The sequence below is a fragment of the Cyprinus carpio genome, chromosome A19 (genome assembly GCF_018340385.1).
Source record: "Cyprinus carpio isolate SPL01 chromosome A19, ASM1834038v1, whole genome shotgun sequence".
NCBI lineage: Eukaryota > Metazoa > Chordata > Actinopteri > Cypriniformes > Cyprinidae > Cyprinus > Cyprinus carpio.
The window spans coordinates 7,823,412-7,849,255 of record NC_056590.1 but is presented as its reverse complement, the minus strand read 5'-3'; the positions used below and the strand labels follow the sequence as shown (position 1 = coordinate 7,849,255).

General features: G+C 35.3%; 1 pseudogene; it reads right to left on the bottom strand.

The window, feature by feature from the left end:
* Positions 1–590: 590 nt before the first annotated feature.
* Positions 591–25,844, bottom strand: part of LOC122148723 — a 38,982-nt pseudogene continuing 13,728 nt past the window's right edge.

Here is a 25,844-nt window from a genome sequence, read left to right as displayed (position 1 = left end):
TGCTAAAATGACTAACTAAGGTATGAAATAAACAAAAAGCTAAAATAAAACGAATGTGAATAAAAATAAATTAATTAAAATTTTACTTATAAACTTATAGCAATAAAAAAAACAAAAAAGGTTCCTTCCATTCAGCAGGTTATTATCATTAATGAAAACAAATATTATTAAAATATTTTTGTTTATTAAATAAAGCTGAAATAAAATAAAATTAAAATGAAAAAAATTGCTTTTTTCTAAGCAACTTTTCTATTTTTTGTTTAGTTTAAGTTGAAGCACTAAAGTTACCAAACTGAAACTAAAAAATAAATTCAAACCTAAATTGTAATATTTAAAAAATGGATTAAAATAGTACAAATATATAACCTAATTCAAAATCAGTAACTTACAAAACTTTAACTTCAAAACTATAATAGTATAATAAAAAGTACTGCCATGACACTTCTCTATAGCATCAATTTTCTAATCTTTTGGCTCTGTATTGGAGTCTGTGATTTTTTACGGGTTGATTTAGTTTAGTAGCATTACTTCTAGACTTTAATGGTGTCCTCCTGCACTTTTCCCAGGGGTCTGAGAGTGGCTGTTACCTGCTACTGCTGCCTGTCTGGCTCGATCTTGGTCTCTCTCCGTTCTGCTTGTCACTGATGGATTTCTGCGAGAGGCGTGAGGACATTGTGGCGGCTTGAACCACAGCCTTGAAGCTGCGCTTGCGCTTCTGCACGTTCTGCTCCGGGTGGAAGATGATGACGTAGACGTTCGGTATTAGTAGAGCATCCCCAGAGACACGGAGGCACTCAGACTCATGGACACGGTCAGCGTCGCGTCGTCTGGATGAACATCTACATCAAACACACGGAAATGAAAGGTCAAGAGAATGCAGGTCGAAGGACATCATAACCATTCAGAACAAGAACGGGATCGGTATAGTGAAAAAAGTGATGCTAGACCCCATAATAAAATAAAGAAAACATGACAAATATTATTGCTGTAATAGCTCAGGTTATTATACAGCTAGAGTAATAAGAGAGTTTTATCTCTTCATTTTTATTCTGAAAAAAAAAGATCCTGGTAATCAGTCTGCTTAACAGTAATCTCAACTAAAGCCCAAATTTACACCACACACACACACACACCACACACACACACACACACACACACGACACCACCCACACACACAAAACGCACACACACACATGAAGTCCCATTTTTTAATAATTATAATTTTAATTGATAAATACTTTACAATAAAGGTTTCATTTGTTAACATAACTATTTATTATTTAGTTAAACATGACTCTAATATAAAAATACTGTAAAGCATTTTATTCATCATATTCATTTAATGGAATATTAGAACGGTAATTAATAAGTAAAAAATATAATAATAAATAATATTAATTATAATACTATTTATGAACTTATTTCTACAATCATTATTCATAATTTTGATACATAGCAATTTAAGAGGTTTGGGTGTCCTTTAGTTCTCTCTTATATGCTTACAAATGTTTGGATTTATTTGATCAAAAATACAGAAAACTGTAAATATTGTGAAATATTATTACTATTTAAACTAACTGTGATTAATTTGGATATCTTTGGAATCTTTTTTTTTTTTTTGTTCCTGTGATGCAAAGCTAAATTTTCAGCATCACTACTCCAGTCTTCAGTGTCACATGATCCCATTAGAAACTCATTTCTTATGATCAGTGTTGAAAATTGTTGAGCTGCTTAATATTTTTGTGGAAACCAAGATTTTTTTTTTTTTTTTTTTTTTTTTTTTTTTTTTTTTTTTTTTTTTGGTGAATAGAATGTTCACATTTATTTGAAATAGAAATCTTTCATACTACCTTAGAAATGTACTTTACTGCCATTTAATTCCTCCTTGCTGAAAAAAAGTATTTATGTTTTCATTTCGGAAAAAAATTACTGACCCCACATTTTGAAAAGTAGTGCATTTAATGGCATCCACATTCATTTTATAGCTCTTTACTTTGTGTCAACTATCATTTTGTTTTCCTAAAAACGAACAGAAGAAACCCCAATCAAAACGTGACGCTTAAATAAAACCCTCCTAAAGCCCCCCTGAGCAACCTTTTAGCAATAAAATCCTCCTTTGGACAGACTGTGACTATGCATCAAAATAAAACATTCACAATGTTCATCATATGTGGACTGCCAAGCCAAATAAAAGAGCACCTGCCCACCCAAGAGCGCTCACCAAGGAAACTGCCCATACAGTTTAGTGCGGCACATCAGTGGGAAGCTACCTGGCTCGTTTAATCTATGCAGCAATAACTAATGGCTCTAATTCTTAATTCCCGCTGACGAGGCTTCTGGCTTTATTATGATGGGTAGACCTTGTCTCTCAGGCTCCCAAACACTCCCGTATCAACATCCTCCCACAGTCAAACCCCCGGAACCTCATTGGGGGTCGAAGAGCTTGTCTCTGTGTCATGGTGTGTCTTTGGGAGATAAAGGGGAGAAATGAAATGTTGTTTTTTTTCTCATCTCATCCCTTTCCATGTCTGCCATATCAAAGGCCTCTTCAAAAAAGAAAACGTGAGCACATACAACTTGGACTTGTTATCGTGAGCCTGGCAGGTTGTTGCTTACTTCAATGCCTTCATATTGAAATGACTTCATTTCACATAATTTTCTACTTAAGGACTTAAACGGCAACTAAGCTCCACTCTTTTGTTGATGGATTGGAGCAGAACTGTGAGAACACATTGTGGTGCAAATACGGGAAGTTGTTTTATAGCATTGCTATATATTGTGTTTTGAAGATGTGTAGTATTGCTCTCTGTCTTATTGTGAATGTATGAGAACAAGCATTAATAGCCTAAAATTTCCTCACTGTCAGAGAATACGGCTTTCATTACAGTTTTTATATAAGATCAGTAACACAGAAACAGTTAGCAACACCTGCAGGTAATGATGAAAACACTTCAATAAAAACAGAATTTTGCAAACAGATTTTGCTTCCATGAAGTGATGTTTTTGTGTAAAACAGGATGTTAAATGAGAAAAAAAGAGTGGGATAGTGGGAAGAAATTACAAATAAAGGAGTTAAAAGGGTATTTTTGCAGTGATGCCAATCATATGAGGTTCCCCAAAGAACCTTTTTTTTGTTTTCGTGTGAAGAACATTACATTAAGAATAAAGAATCTTTCCCACTATACAGAATCTTTGTGGAATGAAACGTTTTGAAGGTTCTTTATGGAATCATCAATGCAAATAAAGAATCTTCATTTTTGATAGTGTGCTCTCTCCTAAACACCACTGAAATCATTTCTGAGGAGGCTTCTTTGCTAGCATGTGGTGAAGTTCAACCTCAAGACCATCCCAAAGATCTCATTTGCACTTCTGCATGTTCAAACTTGGTATATCATGTTCGGTCACACATCAAACTGGTTAGATGAGTTAGCATGCAAAGTTTGAATATGTGCATGTGCAAATGAGATTGAGCACTGTGGTCAGGAAGAACTTAAAATTCAATTTGTTTATCACAAAAAGCTATTATGCCATTATTATTAAAGTTATTATTATGATTTCAGAATATGTGGAATATAGTTCATGGCTCTTTTGGACAACTTTTATACTGCATTTTTGTCACTTTATACACTAACGTTGAAAAGCTTGGTGTTGAGATTTTTTTTATATGTTTTTTAAGAAGTGTCTATGCAATAATACAGTAAAAACCAAAATATTGTGAAATGTTATTAGAATGTTTTAATTCTCTCCAAGGCTGGCTGCATTTATCTGATCAAATATATGGGGGGAAACATAATATTATTAAACAGCATTGCAATTAAATATATATATAATATATATATATATATATATATATATTATATATATTATATCATATATATATATTTATTTTTTTTTATTTTAAATGTGGATTTTTCAGCAAACATTTTTTATTATTATCAATGTTGGAAACAGTTGCCGCTGTTTTATTTATTTTTTGTGTAAACTGTGAGAACCTGTTTTTTTTTTCAGGATTCTTCAATGAATATAAAGTTCATAAGTACAGCATTTATTTGAAATAGAAATCTTTTGTAATATTAAAAAATTAGTTACTGTCACTTTTCAATTGAATGCATCCTTGCTGAGTAATATTAATAATTTCTTCTTTCAAACAAAAATCTTACTTTTTTGCGGCTTTTGGATGTATAAAAAAGAGACAGGGCTTCCAAACATCTTGTTTTATGTACAAGCAAAGAAGAAATATCATAACAGGATTGGAACGACAGTGATGCAAGTTAACTCTTTGCATTTCTTGGGGTGAACTATTTGTTTGTGAACATTAGCATGAATCCCATTATACACACACTTGCATACCTTCTCAGTGGACTGTGCTGTGCCAAAGAAAATAGGCACGATGCCAGCCAGACGATGCAGGTGGTGTACATGGTGAAGCCGCTGGGGTTTAGCTTCGTTGAAGGTCTCAGGAACACCTCGGCTCTTGACCGCATACACAGTGCATGTGACCATCAGCAAGATACTGTAGCCTCAGGCGAACAGATGAGTGACAATCAGCTATGTCACACTTCAGGATGCCACGCGCCAACTCTGGATTGGCGGCCGCTGCTCGTCATAGTCCACAATGGTGTGTGGCGGCATCACCCCAAACCAGATGAAAACACCCAACAACCTGCATAGAGACGGGAGGAAGAAAAAAGCTGATCATTAACGGCAGAGACTGAGTCAGTCAGAAGGTGCAGACTCATTTGTCAAGAGCTTCTGTTTGATTGATGTAGAATAAAGTGTAAAGAGCAGCCGTGTTTTAGCCAGTCTACAGCAGACAAGATTTGCACAAGATTACTGGTTCAATAGGCCTGCTATTCAGCCCTGATTGCTCTTAATGATGGGTTTTAACAGTGCTAGTTTTAAAGACACAAAAGAAACTATAAGATCCTTTCCTCCGCTTTGTAATATACGTTGACCAGACTGAAAAAATGAAAAAAAAAAGGGGCTATGTCTAGTTCAGCTGAAATGTAGCACTTAAATGTCCAAAGTTAACATTTTGAATTAAAGACATTTTGTGTTTTTGATAATGATAAATGTAGATTGTCTGGGAAAAAAAAAAAATACAATTGCACGCCTTTTTTATAATATGCTGTTACATTAGTTTCAAAGGTTTGGGGTCAAACTTTTTTGAAAGCTAAGAAATATTTTAAATTCAGCAAGGAGGCATTAACTTGCTCAAACGTTTATGTAATACATTTTATAATGTTACAAAAGATTTCTATTCAGATGAATGCTTTCTATTCATAAAAAAATTATCATGGTTTTCACAAAATATGAAACAAGCACAACACCTTAAAACATTGATAATATAAGAAATGTTTCTTGAGAATGCACACATCTGACGTAAGGATTGCTGAAAATTCAGCTTTTGCATCACAGGTATAAATTAACATTTGAGCCATATATTCAAATTAGAAAAACATTATTTCAAATTTTAATACATATTTCACAATATTACAGTTTTTACTGTATTTTTGATCAAAATAAATCTAGCCTGGGGCTATATAAAATGTAGGTACCTTATTTTTTATTAGGTGTTCAAAATATAAAATTGTGCCATTTTACGCTGGATATTGCACCATATTGCTTTTATCACACACCAAAAAAACTTTTCTTTGCATAGAGTGTGTATTTTCATTCAGTAAACATGTGGTGCAGTAACATAACTCATATATTTCCCATTTAATACACACAGACAGCTACAGACATGAAAGTTTACAGTACTTAATTGTTGACTTTTGTCTAGTGAGTTATTTGCTCCTTTATCTAAAACTGAGAAACGATGTGTAATCGAAATGACAAAATTATATCTGAAGAAATAAACGTTCCTAAAATTTACACTGTAAAAAACTAAAGGTTCCTGGAGGCACCTTTTGGGTTAATAAATGTCTAAGTTCCTAGAGTATCAAAGGGAAAACTGAGGGGCACCTTCTAGTTTTTAAGTGTATAATGTCCAAAATCTAGCATACAAGTTACTATTCTACATTTTAACATTTTAAACACCAAATAAATCAAGGACATTTCAAACGGGGACGTCCGCATCACCAGATGAGAGCAGCTGTTTTCGAGGTGTGATTTAGAGATGCACCTGGTTCTCAATGGGAACATTCAAGGGAGTCATCAGGTAAAGCCCAAAACTTTAGAGAACCTTCTACGGCGGGGAGGAGGAAGAGAACAGCAGCCGGGACGCCGGCATGTTTGCCGGGGAGACAGATGTTGCTGTCAGAGTCGCTCAAACGGAGGAGTCCGTTCGTCCACTCAGGCATCGGTGACACATCTGCCAACATGCACTGAGGAGGTGCGAGAAATGTCCTGCTGTCAATCATTCTCCCGCAAAACGTCCTGTTAATCTCGTCTCCCCCGCCGCCTCTGCCGGTGAGGTCAATGCGCATAATTCTGGGGCTAAGGCTCCAACTACAAAAGCCTCTAAAATATTCTTTTGTAAAAGTTCAAATCAGCAGTTTTGAGGTGTTTATCAGCAGACACGATGTGTATCGACAGCGGTGGGGCTTTCTTTGTCAACTGTAAAAATCATTTTTGAAATCTGTTTGCATTTGCACATTAGCGTGTTTTTTGGCACGTTTGCTGGAACACAAGCAGAATGAAGCCCAGGCACTCAACATGAGAGGTCTGCAGGCAGCTTATCAGCTCCAGCAGAGTGTACAAACAGGCGAATTCTGCTTGACCTGGGAAACAGCTATTGACAAAACCTCAAAATTCATCCAGTAGGGGCATGTTGAGAATGGAACAAACAGCACAGGGGCTTTAGTTTCCATCACCAGTGGCCCTGTGGCGCTCATGAACCTGTATTTGGCGGGCTGGAGGGAGACAGGCATGTATGTTATTACTGAGATCGGGACTTGCTAAGGTGCTCATGAATTCTGTGCAATGTGCAGCAGAATTTCTTATTAATCAGTTAATTAATGTTTTATTCATAATCCATCTTTTGGGCTTGCATTCCTCATAGAAGCTGTCATGCAGTTTTTTAATAGATGTATGAAGCTAAACATTAAAGGTGAAGTGTGTTTTTTTTATATTAAAACACTATGCAAACTTAAAAGCAGAGGTAACTCATTAAGTTTTCTAGGAATAATATGTACACTAATGTTCAAAAGACTGGGGCAGTAAGATTAACAGATTTCATTATTTTGTAATATGTTTAAGTCATTATTTTTAACACAGTTGTGACATACTTTTAAGAAATAGTCTAGGTTTACAGTTCAAGGTCACTAATCAAATTTAAGTATGGTTTTTTTAATTGGAAAATAATACTTTAATTTAGCAAGAGTGCAGTAAATTAATCAAAAGTGGCAGTAAAATAATTTATAAAGTTACCAAGATTCCCTATTTTAAATAAATCCGTTCTTCTAAACTTTTAATTCATTAAAAATGTTGAATAAATGTATGATGTTTTTCACAAAAACATTAATCAGCACAATTGATTATAATAAGAAATGTTTCTCGAGCAGCAAATCTGCATATTAGAATGATTTCTGAAGGATCATGTGATACAAAAAGAATGGAGTAATGATGAAAACTTCAGCTTTGCATCAACAGGAATAAATTACATGTTAAAAATATATTCAAATAGAAAGAGTTATTTAAATTTAATAATATTTTTACAATATAAAACATTTTTTAACCGTATTTTTGATCAACAATAAATGCAGCTTGGTGAGCATAAGAGACTTCTTTCGAAAGCATTAATAAATTATTACCAACCCCAACCTTTTAAACTATAATGTAAAAACATTCAAATTGAAAAAAAAATCTTATTTTTTGCAACCAGTCCCAAACAGAGTAACCAATTCCATGAGATTTGGGATTAACAGGACATGGTTGCACCCTGAAGAAAGCAATACAGCAATTATCACCAATTGGCTTCAAGCTTTAACTGATCACGCGTACCTTGTACTGAGATTAGTATGAAGGTAATCATAAGTTGTGATGTGGGGTGATTGAATTTTGGTGGTGTGACGGACTTCTTGCCCTGTTCGACAGATTCGGTAGATCCCGGTTTGCGTCTTTGTAAGCATGGCCGAGTACGTAATGCACATGCCCAAGCGCCCCGCAGACAGCCTTCGGAAAGCGCACACCACCGTCCCGGCTCAGCTATCATCAGGAAGGTGGTATGAAGTAGATGAGGGGAAGATTCCCGGCAGGAGCACCGTAGCTGAGCTCACGCCCAGCGGCCCTCACGATGGGGGTATCATTGAAGCGGATGAAGGTGATGATGACGGACATGGGGCCAGGTGTCCAAGAATGGCCAGGAAACAGAGGGATCACGGCCCAGGGTGAATGCCACTCCAGCTTGATGATGGGAGTTGGGCGCAGGCCGTGGCGGCGTTGAGAGTCGGCCGCATGTCGAAAGGGCACATCTCGCAGTTGAACTCATCAGCTTGGAACTGATAACCATCACAGAGCTCACAGTGCCAGCAGCACGGGACACCCTTCACCATCTTCTTCCTCTCGAACCCGAGCGGACACGGAAAACTGCAAACCGAGTCCGGAATCTGACGGGATCCCACCAGTCCACTGAATCTCTCTCCACCTGATGAAACACAGAGAATATTTACAAACAATTAAATTAGAAATAGAAACAGCAAAAAAGTCACCTTTTGAACCAAACAGGTCATACTTGTAAGTTCAAAGACACACATACAGGGGGGGGGGGGTATAACCTAAATAAATGGAAATATTAAAAATGTATTAAACGCACTACTATAAGGTTTTGGTATTTCATTTTTTTTTTATCTGTCCCTTATGCTCACCAAGGCGGCATTTATTGGATTAAAAAATACAGTAACATTGTGAAACTAATTATTACAATTTAATAACTGTTTTCTATTTGAATATGTTTTAAAATAATATATTTATCTGTGATGTAAAGCTGAATTTTCACCATCAGTTTCCTCCAGTCTTCAGAGTCACAGGATCCTTCAGAAATCATAATAATCTGCTGATTTACCTGCTCAAAGAAACATTTCTTATGATTATCAATGTTGAATTCAGTTGTACTGTTTTTAATATTCTTTTGGAAAACTGATTACTTTTTTTTCGGATTCCTTGATTAAATTAGATAATTGAAATATAAACAGCATTTATGTGAAATTTATGGATTTATGTGAAAATGATTACAATTTGAAACAACTGTTTCTATGTGAACTATATTTTAAAATGTAATTTATGATGATGCAAAGCTGAATTTTCAGCATCATTACTTCAGTCTTTTCAGTATCTCACATCACATTTCTATTACTATCAATGTTTTTAAATTGTTGTGATGCTTCATATTTATGAAAATTATTTGTATCTTTGTAAATGTCTTTACGGGTCACTTTTAATTAAATTAATGCATCCTTGCTAAATAAAAAGTATACATTTCTTTAACAAAAAATGGGTACTGCCTCCAAAACTTTTTCACAGTAGTGCATTTAGACAAATTACCATTATTAATAGCTCTAACTAGGCTAAAACAAGAAACTATCTTATTGCTTATAATTGCTTAAATTTGTTCAATGTCCTTGAAACACTTTAATTTTATAATTATAAAAAAAATTATTAATTATTACATAAAACTTTACCAAACCATTAAAATAAAAAATTTTATTAAACCATTCAAAAAATAAAAATAAAAAATTGAAATGTTAACACTTTAAAGACTATGGAAAAGTTGTGGTTACAAATAGTCTTTTATGAGTCTGAAGACTCTTATAACTCGTACATATTATTGGACCCTTCAGATGTGAATATAATTAATGTACAATTGAAGTCAATTTACGTTGAGTTCCCCGCAGGTTATTGGTCCACTTGGGCCGATTACTCTGTATCTTGGTTGCCTGGTGTTGGTCATTGGTACTGAAAGATGTTCATTAGCGTCCAGGAGCATCACCGTTTCATTAAAACAGAACAGCAGTGCCAGCACTACCTATAAATCACAGAGGAAACAGGATTCATATAGTGCTATCATACAAGAAACATCATTAATGTCATTATTTTCCAAAAAAAAAAAAAAACTCAGTTTGACCTGTTTTTATTTTAGATGCAAATATCTGCTAAGTTACTTACCAAAAACCACAAAACCATTCTGATTTCTTGTCTTTGAAGAAATACATTACAGATCATGATTGTAAATTATAGCTGAGTAACATTAGCTCTTCAGATGAGCACCGATCACAGCCAGGTATATCATAAAGAGACGTCAGGTCCAGCTACACTGATCACCTCCTCTTCCTGTCACTCCTTCCTCTCCACTGAGACTCTGAACATCTTCACTTCGCTCTACACCCACTCTGTCATATAAAACGCTCCATTCATGCACCTTTAGCCTGCTGCATGTTATTACAGGCAGTGATATCTGTTTTTAGTCCCATGAATTAGATTTGAATGAGAAACTAATGCACTACAGACAAACATTCGGCTGTTTTCCCATAGACCTGGAAGTCCTTTGAATATGTGTATTTAGTTCAGTCATTCGATCCCTTCCTCCAACTCAGCAAGAGCAACATCACTGAACCACCTGATAACCTGCTTCTGTTAGCCCTGGATGGATAAGGGGATTTGTGTTCTCTTGTTTGTTCTTGCTGTATAGGGAAGACAGCCTTCATTTAAATTCTGGGGTCGGAAAAGGGTCTAATTTTCCATGCGATTTTCTCTTCACACTAATGCATATTGCTTGTTCAGCCAAATTCCCTCCAAGGCGAGCTTTCAACCAAATGTTTGTCACTCTTGAGGAAGTGATTTAATGGGAATTCCTTCATGGCCAGCTTCACAACGCCAGGAGCAATTGTTAGATGTATACTTGCCAGAACTTTGCCAGTTTTTTGGAGATGTTTTCTGATTTTAAACTACACTGAAACTACGAGGCCACAATACTGTGAAGAACTAATTATATATATATATATAAAAACACATTAAAAGACAGACCATTCGCAACACATTTAATTCACAATTGTCACACATTTCAACATTAAGTGAATAGTCTGCAAATAAATTTTGTTGCTTGACGTTTATCAGTCCAGGATTTGATTGGACTGTGAAAAATAGCTTTGATATTAGTGGGTTAATAGAAAAATAATTTAGGGCAGGTGTTTTTTTTGTTTAGAATTAATATGCACTTGTAAAAAAATTGTAGACAAAATGTTATTATTTAAAGAAACAGTTTTCTATAATATATAATATTGTTAACATTTCATAATATTTTAATAAACACTTGTATTCAGCATTAAATTATGAATTCAACTGATTAGAAGTGATAGAAATACATTTAGAATGTTTCAAAAGATTTTCTATTTCAAATAAATGCTGTTGCTTTAAAATTAAATGTAAATAAAATGTAGAGAAATAACATTTTAAATACTTTTATATTAAAATATATAAAAGATTTCAACTGTTCTCCACATTGATAAATAAAAATAAGATAAAAAATGATCATGTAACCACTAATTTAAAATGACATTTTGTTACATTTTCATATTAAATAATGAAAACATAAAAATTAAATTTTAATAAATTTTCATAAAAATAAAAATTTAAAAATCTTGTACAAAAAAAACAAACTAAAAACCTTGTACAGCATAAACCTACTGCACACTTTAATTAAATATAAAAAGAGTCTTACACCATTTTGAATATTTACATTAACATTTTATTCTTTTAGCAGACTACTTTTTTTACCTCCAAAATATGCTTTACCAATCGGCAATGAAAAAAAAATTCATCCTAACTTCGTCCATCAATAACTAAAGGTCTTACAGAGTTTGGAAGGACATGATAACAGAATTTTAATTTGTTGATTAAAATTCAAATTAGCCCAAGGGTTAGAACTCGTGTCGATAAGCATGACACAAATGATCCTGTGAGGCAAAAACTCTTTATTGGGTTTAGTTTTGGGGACCTTTCAGCATCTTTTGGCATCCAGCCTCACATTACATTTCTGATGCCAGTCAGGTCTCATCTTCAGTGATTCTGATTTAGCAGGGATGTCGACCTCACCATTGAATAGGTTCGACAGATGTGGATGTAGCTAGCAGCAACGTCCCTTCCACTGGGTCCATCTTATCCACAAAACACACATGGCTCCCGGGCCAACAAATCCCATGGTGCATGGTTGTGCAAAGATGAGCACTAGCGTAAAACGCATCAATTACAAACTGAACATGGCCCTATTGCTCATAACATGAGAATCACGTACATGATCCGTTCTTCTCCTGAGTGAGAGAAAAGGGTTAACAGAAACAAAGTGAGACAGCAAAGCGTTAGAGGAAGGGAAAACGAAACGAGACGTAGGACAGAGGACATTAAACAGCCTTTCTAAGGTCAGTCTGTCTTAACGCCAAAACATCAGGTAAATCGCCAAAGGCTATCGGGGAGCTATCACCTGTGCATTTTCTTCTTTTCTGTGTCGATTGTGTGACCTGGACGTGGTCAGTTGGCACATGAAGTCATCCTCCCAGAATTCAGCAAAACGATAGTCCTGCGTTGGTTGTTTCAGGGAGCGCGTGGTTGAAGTACTGGTCATAATCCTATGATCAAAAAACGTAGAAAAATGCACACAATTTGTTCCTGATAGTGGAACGATGGTTACAAAAAACACAGCATGAAAAGGCAAGTTGCCAACCAACATGACTCACTCATTTTCTGAGTTAAATAGCTATCGAGCATGAAAGAAATGTAGGGATGGGACTTAATTTTCTTGGTCGATTATTGATTGGATTGTGAAAAACGGAGGTGAGGGGCAGATTCACTCAACCAGTTTGGTTCCCGTTCAGTGAACAGTCCCCTAAAAGAATCACTTTTTTTATTACTAGTGAAGTACAACATTTTAAAACTATAACATGTTTAATAGAAAGATAATAAACTTATATAATCATATAAGAACTTTTTTTTCACTAGAAAGGACTTTTTGAGCAATGGCGAAAGTTTTCTTCATGGAGCAAATAAATGCCAAGAAAGAACCGTTATGTGAGAGTACTAATTTTCTTGTAACAAAATTATAAACACAAATAAAACGTCACAATATAATCCCTGGAATGCATTTATTTCATTGCCGACTTAAAAGATGCATATGTATATTTCATACCATCAATAGATGCTCTTTTAGGGAAGAAGGAGTGACGGAACATCGAGCCACTTCCTCCTGGTAAAGATAGCGTGAGCTCTTGGCACCACAGCTGTCCGATACCACAAACTTGAATTGAATCGGTCCAAATTGGGAATTCTTCGCCAGCCTCCAGGACCTGCCTCGACAGGAAGACGCCACAGGCTAAACATTATACTGAAAAGCAAACGACACAGGGGCACACACTGATATCTCTTAGCTTTATGCAAGCATTTTCGTCATTATGGAACACGTAATGTAGATCGGGCGGGTAATTGCCATTCCTGTCCTTACAAGCCTGTACTGTAGCACTTTAGGTCAATTTATGACAAAGAGGAGGAAAGGAACAGCAACAACGATGTTTGTCAGGACAAACACCATGGACAACAACTGTATTTAGTTTTCGTGTCCTAAAAAAGCACCTCAGAAATAGAGTAGCGGCAGGTAAAAAGTAAAAAAGTGGGAAATGGTCAACGATTATAACCAACCATAGCGATTATGTTATGTATATGTGAAACATCATTAAGAAGTTCATTGTTTTCAGTATGGGTTTTCGTTGAATAGAATTTTTAAGCAAGTCTAGGTAATTTATTATGTGTCCATATCACACAACTTCAAAATAGAGAAAAAATTCAAATCAGAAATTAAATAAATAGTATAATAAATTACCAAATTGTACTCTATTTGAATTAATTGCTTGTAATACATTGTAATAATTTCCCAGTTATTTAGAATACCCCACCGCCCCCTTTTTGTTTAAACATGACACTTTGCTGGAGCAGTGACAAAGTTATGCAATATTTTTGCTAGTGACGATGAGTGGATTTCTTTAATATCCGTCAATGACCAACTCTTAAATTATTAAATTGGCCACCACAATGTACTTTGTTCTTAAAAGAAACTTTGGGAGGAACCAAGCTGAAAGTGAAAGTGAAAGTTGTGACATTTGCCAGGTATGGTAACCCATACTCAGAATTGGTGCTCTGCATTTAACCATCCAAGTGCACACACACAGCAGTGAGAACTGAACACACCGTGAAAACACACACCCTGGAGCAGTGGGCAAGCTATATAATCAGTGCACCGGGGAGCAACTGGGGGTCCAGTGCCTTGCCTCAAGTGCACTTGTAGCCATGGGTATTGAGGGTGGAAGAGAGCGCTGTTAATTCACTCCCTGGCCACCTACAAACTCCTGCCAGCACCGAGAATAGGAACCTGCACCTTCTGGTTACAAGTCAAATCTCTAAACCATTGGCCACAGCTGCCCCCTAAGTTAAGCTGTGGAAGTCATTATATTATAACAAAGCACAACTGCATGCATATACTTGTATAAAAATTTCTAAATAAAAGTACCTTCATCAAAATTCAAATTGTTATTTAGAGTGGCACTTAACCAAGTGTATGAAATTAAGCCATTCAGTTATGCATTTTGGTTTTCAGCAATGAAGACGTGGTTGACAAATTTCATGCTGTGTGTGCTGACAGCTCATGTTCACAGTAGTGTTTTATGGGGGGAAACTTCATCTGCACAGACATTCTCCACCACATAAGCCAGTCAAAAAGCATCAGCAACGAGCCATATGGAAATTAGAGACAATGACACCCAAAACAACAGAGTGGCAAACCATCACTAGTGAGCGTCAATGGCAATAGAAACGTATTGTCTGAGTTTGTTTGGTTCTTTGGAATTTGCCAAAGTCAAACATGAAAAAAGAAAGAAAAAGAAAAAAGGAAACATTATGCCAACTGAGAAAATTTGCCGTGTCCTGAAATTTTGTATCTGATCTAATGATGTATGAAAAAGGTCGTATCTAGCTCCAAGAGTTAAATTATAAAAAGCACAGCATATTTTAGATTTGACCGCATAGCACCTTCTAAGTTAATATTTCCCAGGCAGAATTTAGCATTACTGAGGTTGTCCTAAGGGCAAAGTTGAAATCACACAGATGTGATACGTTCACACTCTTCAGATTCCCAATTTAGATTTAAACTGATGAAGAACTATTCAGGTAATTGCAAAAAAGCCAGCGGAACACCAGAACTAACATCTGTACATAAAGTGCATTACAGTAACTAGAGGATGGTAAAATGTAAAAAATTGTAAAAACAAACCAAAACTATATACTAATACAATTCTCAATCCTGTTCTGGAGAAATTAAAGGAATAGTTCACCAAAAATTTTACAATCTGCCTAAAAAAAACTACTCAGTCTCAGTCCATACAAGTTGTAGATGAATTTGTTTTTTCATTGGAATAGATTCTGGAGAATGGTATGATTCCATCACTTGCTCCACCAATGGAATCCTCTGCACGTGATATGGGTGGCGTCAGAAACGAAGAGTGCAAACAGCTTATCAAAACATCCACAACATCCACAAGTAAGCCACCACCACTACAATCCCATCTAGTTAAAATCTTGTGAAGTGTTCAAAGCTGCCGTCTGATCCTTCATTTTTAAACGTTCAGGGTTAACAATACAACGTCCTGTGTCCATAAATATTGCGCTATACGGTGAAAAAAGTCATCTCATCTGAATCAGAGAGAAAAGATTGCACAGAAACAAGCAGACGTTGACAAGCAAAAAACAGTGCAGTTCTAACAACAATATGTTTGCTGGATTTTTGAGTGAGAGGAAAACAGGATATGGTGTTTTTTCAGTGGAGGGAAATGTTATGGATTTATAGAAGGTTTGAAATTTGAGGGATTTGTTTCCTCAGAACATTCAGATTTCTCTCAGAAGACGTTAATAGAGGACTGGAGGAAGACTTGATTGTGAGGTTTTTATCGCTGTTTGGGGACTCTCCAATTCGGAACGGCCACCCCATTCCGTGCAGAGGAAACATTGGTGAGCACGTGTTGCAGTGATCCCTTTCTCCAAATCTGAAATGCCTTAAATTTCTCAAAACTTTATCAAATTCTGATACATTTTCAGCACAATGTTTTCATTTTTGGGTGAACCTATTACTTTTACAAATAAACCTTTTTGTTCAAAAATTCTGGTTCTTTAAATAGTGAGGTTCTTTCAAAAATAGGTTTTAAAATGGTTTTCTGTTGGTGTATCAGGACACATGCCACTTGCAAGTGGGTTTGCTAATCATACAAGTTCTGGTGCGGGATAATGTGATGGTGTGAGCGTATGTTTCTGGCCTAAAACTGCGGCCATCGAGTTCCTTCTTCAGAGTTTGCTGGTCTGGAGCCAAACACCCTTGTACATGCAGGAGCATGTGTGATGCATGGCATATCAAAAGGCAAAGTATTCCAGGTTGTCTTATCAATACATTCAAAGGGACGTTTTCTCTTATTTTGCACATGACTTTGCCTATATATTGGGTTTTTTACAAATCTCTCCTAAATTTCACAAATACTAAAAGTTAGTCCAATAATATCAAATAATCAAACATGTGCCCTTGTTACAAGTCAACCATTATCAAATGCTGTGACACCCCTAGTATACTTGCACCACGACAGATGGAACGAAAACAGTTTGTTCAGAACAGAAGACAGAACCATCTAAATAAAAAACTATCAAAAAAGACTCACTGTTACACTTCCTATTATGCATCTGTTATAGACAAAAATCTTAAGATTCTATCATATATTTTTCAATGCCCCAAGTTGAATATTTGGGGGTAAACAACAATATAAATACGTGTGAAAAATGAAAATCACAAAATTCACACTCTCTGCCCTAAAAACTCCTTTACACTAAAACTCCTTAGGGGTAGAAAACCACGCATGGGCTACTTCAGGGGTAAAAAAACCTAGTGTGTCTTCTAACTCTTTTATCAACATCTGCATCTGACACCAACTTTTTCTAGCTTACATCGGTTTCTATCATTCAGCTTTCGCCTACATCTTGTCCAAAACGTTGTTTTTTCTGTCAGCAAATAGCATTTCAACTCTTGCTTTAAAGAATTACACTTTTAAAATACTCTAGATTTTTTAAAAAACATAAAAATAAAACGACTTTCTATCATTGCATTCATGGCTAATCTAAATTTAAAATGAAAATAAATAAAATAAATAAAAAATACATAAATACTTAACACTCCTTCATTGTATTCATACAACTAACATACATTTTAAAAAATTAATTCAATAAAAATACTTTACTAACATGCCAGTCATGGTCAACAAAAAATATTAAAAAAACTACTTTTAGTAACAGTCCTTTACGACCTCCACATGTTTAAAACATGAGTTTTAAATGCACATACATCTTTTGTCAATCAACCGCATGCAGCAGATGCAGTTGATAGAATTTAGAGCTGTTTTTAACCCAGAATTTTTAGTTAAGCCTTTAAGGCCTTGCTGATTCAAACATTTACATTAAAAGCATATCCTTCACTTACTTGATGTCGTCCTCATGGGCGGAAGATGATGGACTACTCGAGCATTGCGGGGTCTCCATTAGTCTCGTAATGATCTTGTCAAACTCTACTGGTTTGGGCTCTCGATGGGAATCGTCAGGGACCTGAGCGATGCACAGCCCTCGTTTGTCCCAGAGAGGGAGAGATGGACAACAATGCTGTGGATTGTTCTCTCCTAAAAATGTGGACTCACTTTCTATTTATAGTAAATGCACGACATGAAATTTCTGGCAGCAAGATGGTACAAATGCAGGTGCAGCTGTCACGGTCATGACTACTCTTGGGAACTTTTGGAAATATCGCATATTAATGGAAACCCAATCTGGATCATTCTATATGCTTTCAGTGTGTTTTACATCAATAGATTACCATACGAAACAGAAGCCAAAGCCTGAGGAACTGTAAGGGATACTGTACCTGCCTCTAGAAGAGATCTGAATCGAAGGCAATCTAAATCCCGCTTTACACAATAGTTCCCCTACGATTGATAATGTGGACCCATAGTTCCAGCCCAGCGCCTTTCACATGTCAAACATAGCTTGGGCCTGGTAGGAGTCGGACGGTAACACTCGAGAGGAAGAAAGAATCGTAGCGGGTATTATCGACTGAGCCAGCATCTGGTGCTGTGGGAGGCGTAGCTGCTTTGAGGATCTGAAGAGAAAAGCAGAAGAGATACACATGCATTAGTCCTGTTTGACAACAATCTGGCTAACATCCCAAGAGAACTGTTTTAAGGGCATGAATAAAAGGCAATAAATGAATGAGAGAATGGAAGGAATGATTACTGAATGTTGATTTGATTATTATTATTTTGTTTGGTTTAAAGTAGAAAGTAGCAAAATATAAAATCCACAAAACTAAAGTAATTAATATGATAAGACTTATAAAAATGTAATTTGTATTCTTAGCATATTATAGCATATTTATTTTTAGGTAAATTCTATTTCCAAAAAATTTGAATAAAAATAGAATAAGATTTATTTATATTTGTAGAAATGTAAAAAAATAAGAATTAAAAAAATTCGGGGCGGTTAAAAAAATATGGTTAAAGACAGTAATATTGTGAAATATTTTTCCAGTTTAAAATAACAGTTTTTTATTTGAATATATTTTAAAATACAAATTTCTTGTGGATGCAAAGGCTGAATTTTCAGCATCATTACACAGTCTTCAGTTGTACACATGATCCTTTGAAATTCATTCTAATATGGGACAATTTGCTGCTCAAAAAAAATTTGTTATTATCAATATAAAATATACAGTTGTGCTGCTTAATATGTTTTTGGAAAATCATGATTACATTGTCAGGATTCTTAGTTTAAATTTTTAAAATAAAGTATTTATTTGAAATACAAATCTTTTGTAACATTATACCGTAAATGTCACTTTTGATCATTTTAATGCAATCTAATAAATAATCTAATAAGCCAGTATTAATTCCTTTAAACAATAATAATAAAAAAAAATAATACTGATGCCAAATGGTAGTACATATTTGCGAAAATTACGTTTTAAATTGATTAATTAATTAAAATTTATTTATCTTGTTTAAAGATGCTTAGATTATTTTGCCTGGAAAACAAGATTCCGACCAGATTTAGAAAAAAAAAGTTTAAGGTACTGAAATTTCCAGCTTACATCTCACGAAATTCTTACAGCTTGAAAAAACATATCCAATCACCAATAAAAGCTACAAAAACTTATCATACAAGTTTCTCCATTTGGCTCAAAAGCTGTGTTAGCACGACTACTTGTATACATTAATAGACACTTAAGCTTTGACACAAAATGCGGTAGTGAATTATGTACGCTATTACATCATTTGTCTGGAGCAAAACGCAGAGGGCTGCTGTTGGTTTCATCATGATTTGTCTCTAGGCCTCACATAATGGTGTCGACCCAGTGACGTGATAAACCTAGATCGACTCCAGCTTTTTATAGCTGGAGAAGTGAAGCAGCGATCATGTCTCGTCAGCTAATGCACAGAAGGAAAGCGAGGTCTCGGCATGTGGGTGAGCAGTAGAGGTGTCCTTACAACAGGGTAGATGGATGAACGAACGAACCATTGACCGATTATCGTGAGGATAAGAGAGGTTTTAGTCAAATTAAGTTAAGCACAGGAGGAGAGATACAGAGATAAGGAGGGGGGGGGGGGGCAAAGAATTTCATTTAACGTGATTATGTGTGGCGGGCCCCCCGGCCATTGAGGGACTTAACCCAAGCGTTTCACAATCCTGCACATTTCAGTGTCTAAAAAATCTGACACACCCAATTCAGGTCATGGAGCACTCCATCAATTCAACTGATGAAATGAATCAGGGTGTGTTAGATAACAGACCTTTATATATTTACTGTGATGGTACCATGGTAAATGGGACCAGGACCAGGTATTGACACAGATTCACGTTTTGATTTGATTCGATATTGATTCATTTGGGAAGATATTTCCGGTTCATTCCAACTTTGTTTTGTTCACAATATATTGTGAAAGATTATAATTTGAATGAACTGTTTTCTATTTCATATATTTAAAAACTAATTTATTCCTTGTGATGACAATGCTGAACACTGTAAAAAAAATTATTGTGATTTTAACCAGTAAAAGACTGTAAAAAATGCTACAGTAATAAAAAACCTGTTAACTGGTTAACAGTAAGTGAGAAAATCTGTTAACAAATACGGTTTTTGGAAGTAGTGAAAAGGCAAAAAGTCATTGTATAATTTACAGTGAAAAAAAACCCCTGCATGCAACTTTTGTTGTGAAGTCACCTGTTTCTTCTTAGTTTGAGTATCTAGTCAGTTAGGTACAGTAGGGTTATACTCCTAACATCAAATGTTTGTTAAAAATTAATGTTTATGCATTATTTCAGTTTAATATATATATATATTATTATTTCCCTTCTGCAGCTGCTAGAAAGAAAAGAAAAGCTGTTTGTGATGCGCTTTGGTTCATCATGGGAATTTCTAATCACCACCAGTTTTTGGTGGTTTATCAGTGCATTAACACTGGTTTCGCAAAACAGATATTCGTATCTCAGTATTGTTGGTTTTGTTTTTTTATAACATTAAATCAGTTATGGAAATTACACGGGTCTTTTATTGTGAATTTATGTGTTAAGTCGTTAAAACCTAAATTTTGCTACCATATTTTTTATGTTGAAGTTCTGGCAACCACAGCTTCCTGTTTTTTACCGTAAACGTCACAGATTTTTTTTTTTTTACACATGAAATTGCAGCAGCCATTAAGCCAGTCTTCAGTGCGCAGATCCTCAGAATGCAAAAAAAAAAAAAAAAAAAAAAAATAGTAACACACACACACACACAATATAGAATATATATAGGCCGTATATATATCTATAAGTCTATATATATATATTATAGCGTAATTAGCTATATTATATAGGACGTAATAATATATAGCATATATATATATGTTATAATATATATATATATATATATATATATATATATATTATAACGATTATATATATATTAGTATATATAGATATATCAGTATATATATATATATATAGCATAATATATTATCTACGTAGATAGTATATATGGATTATATATATTATCTATATAGATTCTGTATCTAAGTTATATGTATATTATATATAAACTAATAAAAAATGTAAAAATATGATAAGAACAGTGTTTATTTGAAATAATGCTGTTTTGTTGCATAATAAATGTCTTCCATTTCACTTCTGGTTAATTTAATGCATCAGCACTCCAATTTTTTGTTGAAATATGATCGAAATCATTAAGTCATAATAAATGGTTAGCTGTCTATAAAACTTCGTTTTCAAAACAGATTCAAAGAAATTAAGCCATCTATAAAAATGTATATAGTACAAATATATAGCCAAAATTGCTCTTCTTTATAGTTTTTGTTTGAGAGTCATGAAAAGACATTCATTGTTTAATTTATTTTGCACCCACACAGTTACAGGCTTATTTAATAAAAATATTTGTATTTTTATCAGAATCAGAACCTTTTTAAACTTTATTGGTAAGAATAATCGTATACTTTGATTTGCACTTTATAGACTTTTACTGGCTGTATACTTTATAGACTTTTGAAAGTGAGCAAATCCATAGCCATACAATTAATTTACAAATATCAAATAAACATAGGCCTAATGACTGTGCAGAGTTTTCCTTACACAAAGTCAAGGGGCGTTAGGTTTGTTTTGGCAGACAACAGACATTTTAATTGTTTGATCAAAATTATTGCTAAGGACAATTAAGTAGTTGCTGGATATTGGGAGGTAGAGGGACCGTCATAGCGTCCGTTACTGAATTATACACCCTGAAAAAACATAACCAAGTGATGTCAGACTTTGGAAACTAGTTCCCTCCTTAAATATGAATAGGGGCAAGAAACAGATGGTTGAGTTAATCCCAACAAATGAGTTAATCCCAATTCCACAAAAAACTTATGGGACATAATTACCTAAGTCAGGACAATTGAACGTGAGTTTGTATTTTTGTACACTCTTCTGAGGAAAATTGTCCTGCACTTGTTTTGGCAAGGTAACATTTACCCACACAGGAGAAATTTTGGTCCAATGTTTTTTTAACAATCATCGGATCTCATTTCCGTCTTGATCTGAACGCCAAATGAATCATTCGAACGTCCGATCCCAAAGTTCTAAAATTTAAATTCAAATTATTCGTATTCTGCATCTGGATCAAAAGAGTCACCAAACGCGAACGCTCCGAAGTTGTCTGATTATAGAACAATGTTATCACCAAGTCCAGTCGCTCCGCAGTCGAGCTAGATGAGGGGCTCACGGCTTGCAATACGAGAGCATGGTAATGGTTTTCCACTGATATTGAAATATTTTGCTTTGCACGGCCGGTGCTATATATTCTTATAATCTACCCAGGGAAAGCAGGTGGGCCAAAGTTCATTGAAAGGAGGTAAAGTGACGCTCTGTCTAGAATTCCGTGCGAAGTCATTACAGAGCAACAACAGTTGACATACACATTATATTTAATAGTTGATCAGATATTATTGCTATAGAGACAATTTACTAGTCTGATGGAGATATTGGTTAGGGACTTCTCTCCACAGCGTCCCTATAAATTCTACAGCGACAAAGCAATTGTTACGACTGTCATTCATACCTGGAATACAGTACATGAGGGGAATTAACACAGGTTTTGAAAACATATGAGGATGAGTAAATAATGACATAGCAGAAAAACATCAGTTCTGTCCTAACAGAATAATTCTCAGAATTAATAGGTAAAAATTGTGGTTAATTTCACTGCACCCCAGTTTGGGAGGATGATCTCAGCTGGACAGGACGCTGGCTCAGATCAGAGCTATTTATTATTCTGCACTAGTCATCAGACTCTGTAACAGGGGACTGTCAGCGCACTCTCGTTTTGGCACGATGCAAATCCAACTTTTAATCACCAGTAATTGGCTCCTGTCTGGCATGTGCTGTGTCCACGCAGCCTCACTTAAAGCCTTCAATTTGTGTTACGTGCATCAAGTACATGTGTATGCTTTGTCATATTTATGCTTGAATGCTTCTTGTTTGTGCTGCATGTCCAACGTGTGGCTGTATGCAAAAGTAATTATATGTTTTCGTCCCTCCTTTGTTTTACAGACATCGGACAATACACTCCCTAAAGCACTATCGTGTTAATATCCGTTTTTATTTTCTCTAGGTAATAATAAAACGTAAATGGAAATCAAAGACTTCTGATTCCCCCCCCCCCCTCCCTAGTCTCATTCTGTACTGAAAAAAAAAAAAAAACATAATCAGGAAAATTCCTCAGAAGCTCTTAGGTGGTCTCAAATCTCGCTTGGAGTATGGCGTCAAAACCATCAAATCCCGCACTTGGCGGAAGTCAGAGATAGCAATTATGAATTAATTTCCCATCAAAGTCGGCCAAGGTCAAAATGATCTGAGCTGCACTCCACAACACAGTTGAATTACGGGAGCTCTGTACTCTCGCTGTCATCACACAGTTGAATGAGAAACCAGCAGAAACACATCGTGTCATGTCATTTAGCGAGATGCTTTTTATCACTACGTGACATGCAGCTGAGAACATCTACAAAGCTTATGTCTTTCATAAGAGCAAAAAAATATATCACTGTCATCAGTAAACCTTGCCACAGTTTTACACAGTATAAATAGACTAGTTGAATAACAAGCTAGAAGAAAGAAACACAGTGGGATACATCAATGAAACATAACTACAGAACACGGAATACGGTTTCATCAAAGCTATGAAAGTTGCTTCCTCTGAGCAATTAAAACTGTCCTTAGGGAGTTGAATCTCTTGTTTGTCTTTTTCTACAACAAGTCAACATTTCAATCCATCATGCTATCACCACTGGTCTCCCTTCAAAGTGTTTTTCTATGATTTTAGGGTTACGAATACAATTCACATAAAGTTTGAGTCGACTCTTACGTTGCCCCTTGCTGAAGAAGTGCATTTATGAATCTGGGTTCGGTTGATGAGCCAAAGAGTTGCAATCTTCTTGATTAATTAGACACAGCAGATTCATTGGAAGCTTTGAGCCAGGGGATTCTCGCTTCCCAGACAAAACATTTGATGTTAAAAGAAATGCCTCAGCATGTTTATCAAAAACTTGCTTTTGTTTCACATATTTTCTTAAAACCTTGTGAAGGTTTAAAAAAAAAAAATCACTACACAAGATATTTAGAGCTGAATTGTTTCATGGTTAATAAGACCTTGACTAAATCCATTGCAATAAATAATCTTAGAAAATATGATTGAGTCACAAAGCATGAATGTAAATATCCTGACATTGTTTTGTTATGATAAAATGCCCCCTGGCAATATACCTTAGTATTAGCAGTGGTTGCAAACTTTGCTCATACTCGAGGTTAAGGATTTGAACATAAATACAAACAATAAATGATCCCTGTGCAACTGATAACGTGACTAGACACTTACAAAATTTTAGCTAAGGTGGCATGATAAAAACAGGGGAAAAACAACACATAGACTGAAAAATTATTTTTCAACAGAGATAAGGATATCTGAATGCGATTCGGACTCAAGTCGCCACTATGAGTAAATAACTCGAAGACCACAAAGTGCAATAAAAGGTAAAAACTATTTATAAACAGGTGTGTTATGTGTTAGGATGGTGTTTATGATCATGATAAAAAAAATTAAAAATTTGTGTGAAATAAAGACTCGTTTGCAGCATCAAGTAGCATAATGGGACATGTTTTTATGCATCCCCCCAAAAACAAAAACCATGTAAAAGGATGTTTGATTTCATGACACACAAGACTCTTTAGGCCAGTTCCATATTATATATATATATATACCTTTTATGTAGGTATGTATGTATATATATATATACTGTATGTATATATATATATTTATAATCCAAAGTGACACATTTGACTCAATACAAAAGTGATATATATATATATATATCACCTCAATATTTGGACAATGCCATTCTGTCCCCTGGATAGACCTTATGTTGAAGGTCTTGCTCTAGCTTGACTCAATACTTATGGTGCTAAATGAATAAATCTCTCTCTGATTGGAAGGTAAGACAGAAAGAGACAGACTTACCATAGGCTGAACAACATCTGACACCCAAAATTTCTAGAATCGTTGAGCGAAATGCTGTTCACAGGGCCATGAAATAAGGGTGCTTTTAGCCTGGTTCCTTAAAGAATTGTTCCAGGTTCAATAAAGGTCAGTTCTTGTTGCAAAAGCTGCTGTGCTTTGTGCTTAAATCATTTTCTCCCATCCCTCAGTTTTAAAAACAAGCCCAAAAACATCATATTTGTTATAAAGGTACATCCAATGGAAGTCAACGGGGCATTTGTTCAAGGTTCAAAAGAACAGTGGCCAGCATTCGTTGAACGCACTTATGTTAATTCTTCCATACAAAAAGCTGTTTTTTTGGTGGGGGGCTGCTAAGTTGTAATAATCCTTTAAGCGGTGAGACTGTTCTAGGCAGATGAACTTCTGCTGCGTTACTGACATAATTCCTTTGTTTGGATTTTCCTCTACGTAAACAGAGAAGGGTTCACTTGTTTACTGGCAGCACACATTCGTAACAGATGTTGAAATAACTGCACATGCCCTTCTACTGTAAGCGCATTCTTTTTTTTCAACTTGGTGACCAGTCAAAAACTAAACTCTCTTCATTTAAACCATTGTATATGTGCATGCCATGCATCAGCTAATGTAAGGGTGATTTCACGCAAATACATCTGCCTAATAAGTAGGATAATCAACTGGGACTTCACACTGGCAAGTGAAAAACTGTACTGCTGGACAGCCTGATAATTCAGTGTCTCGAGCA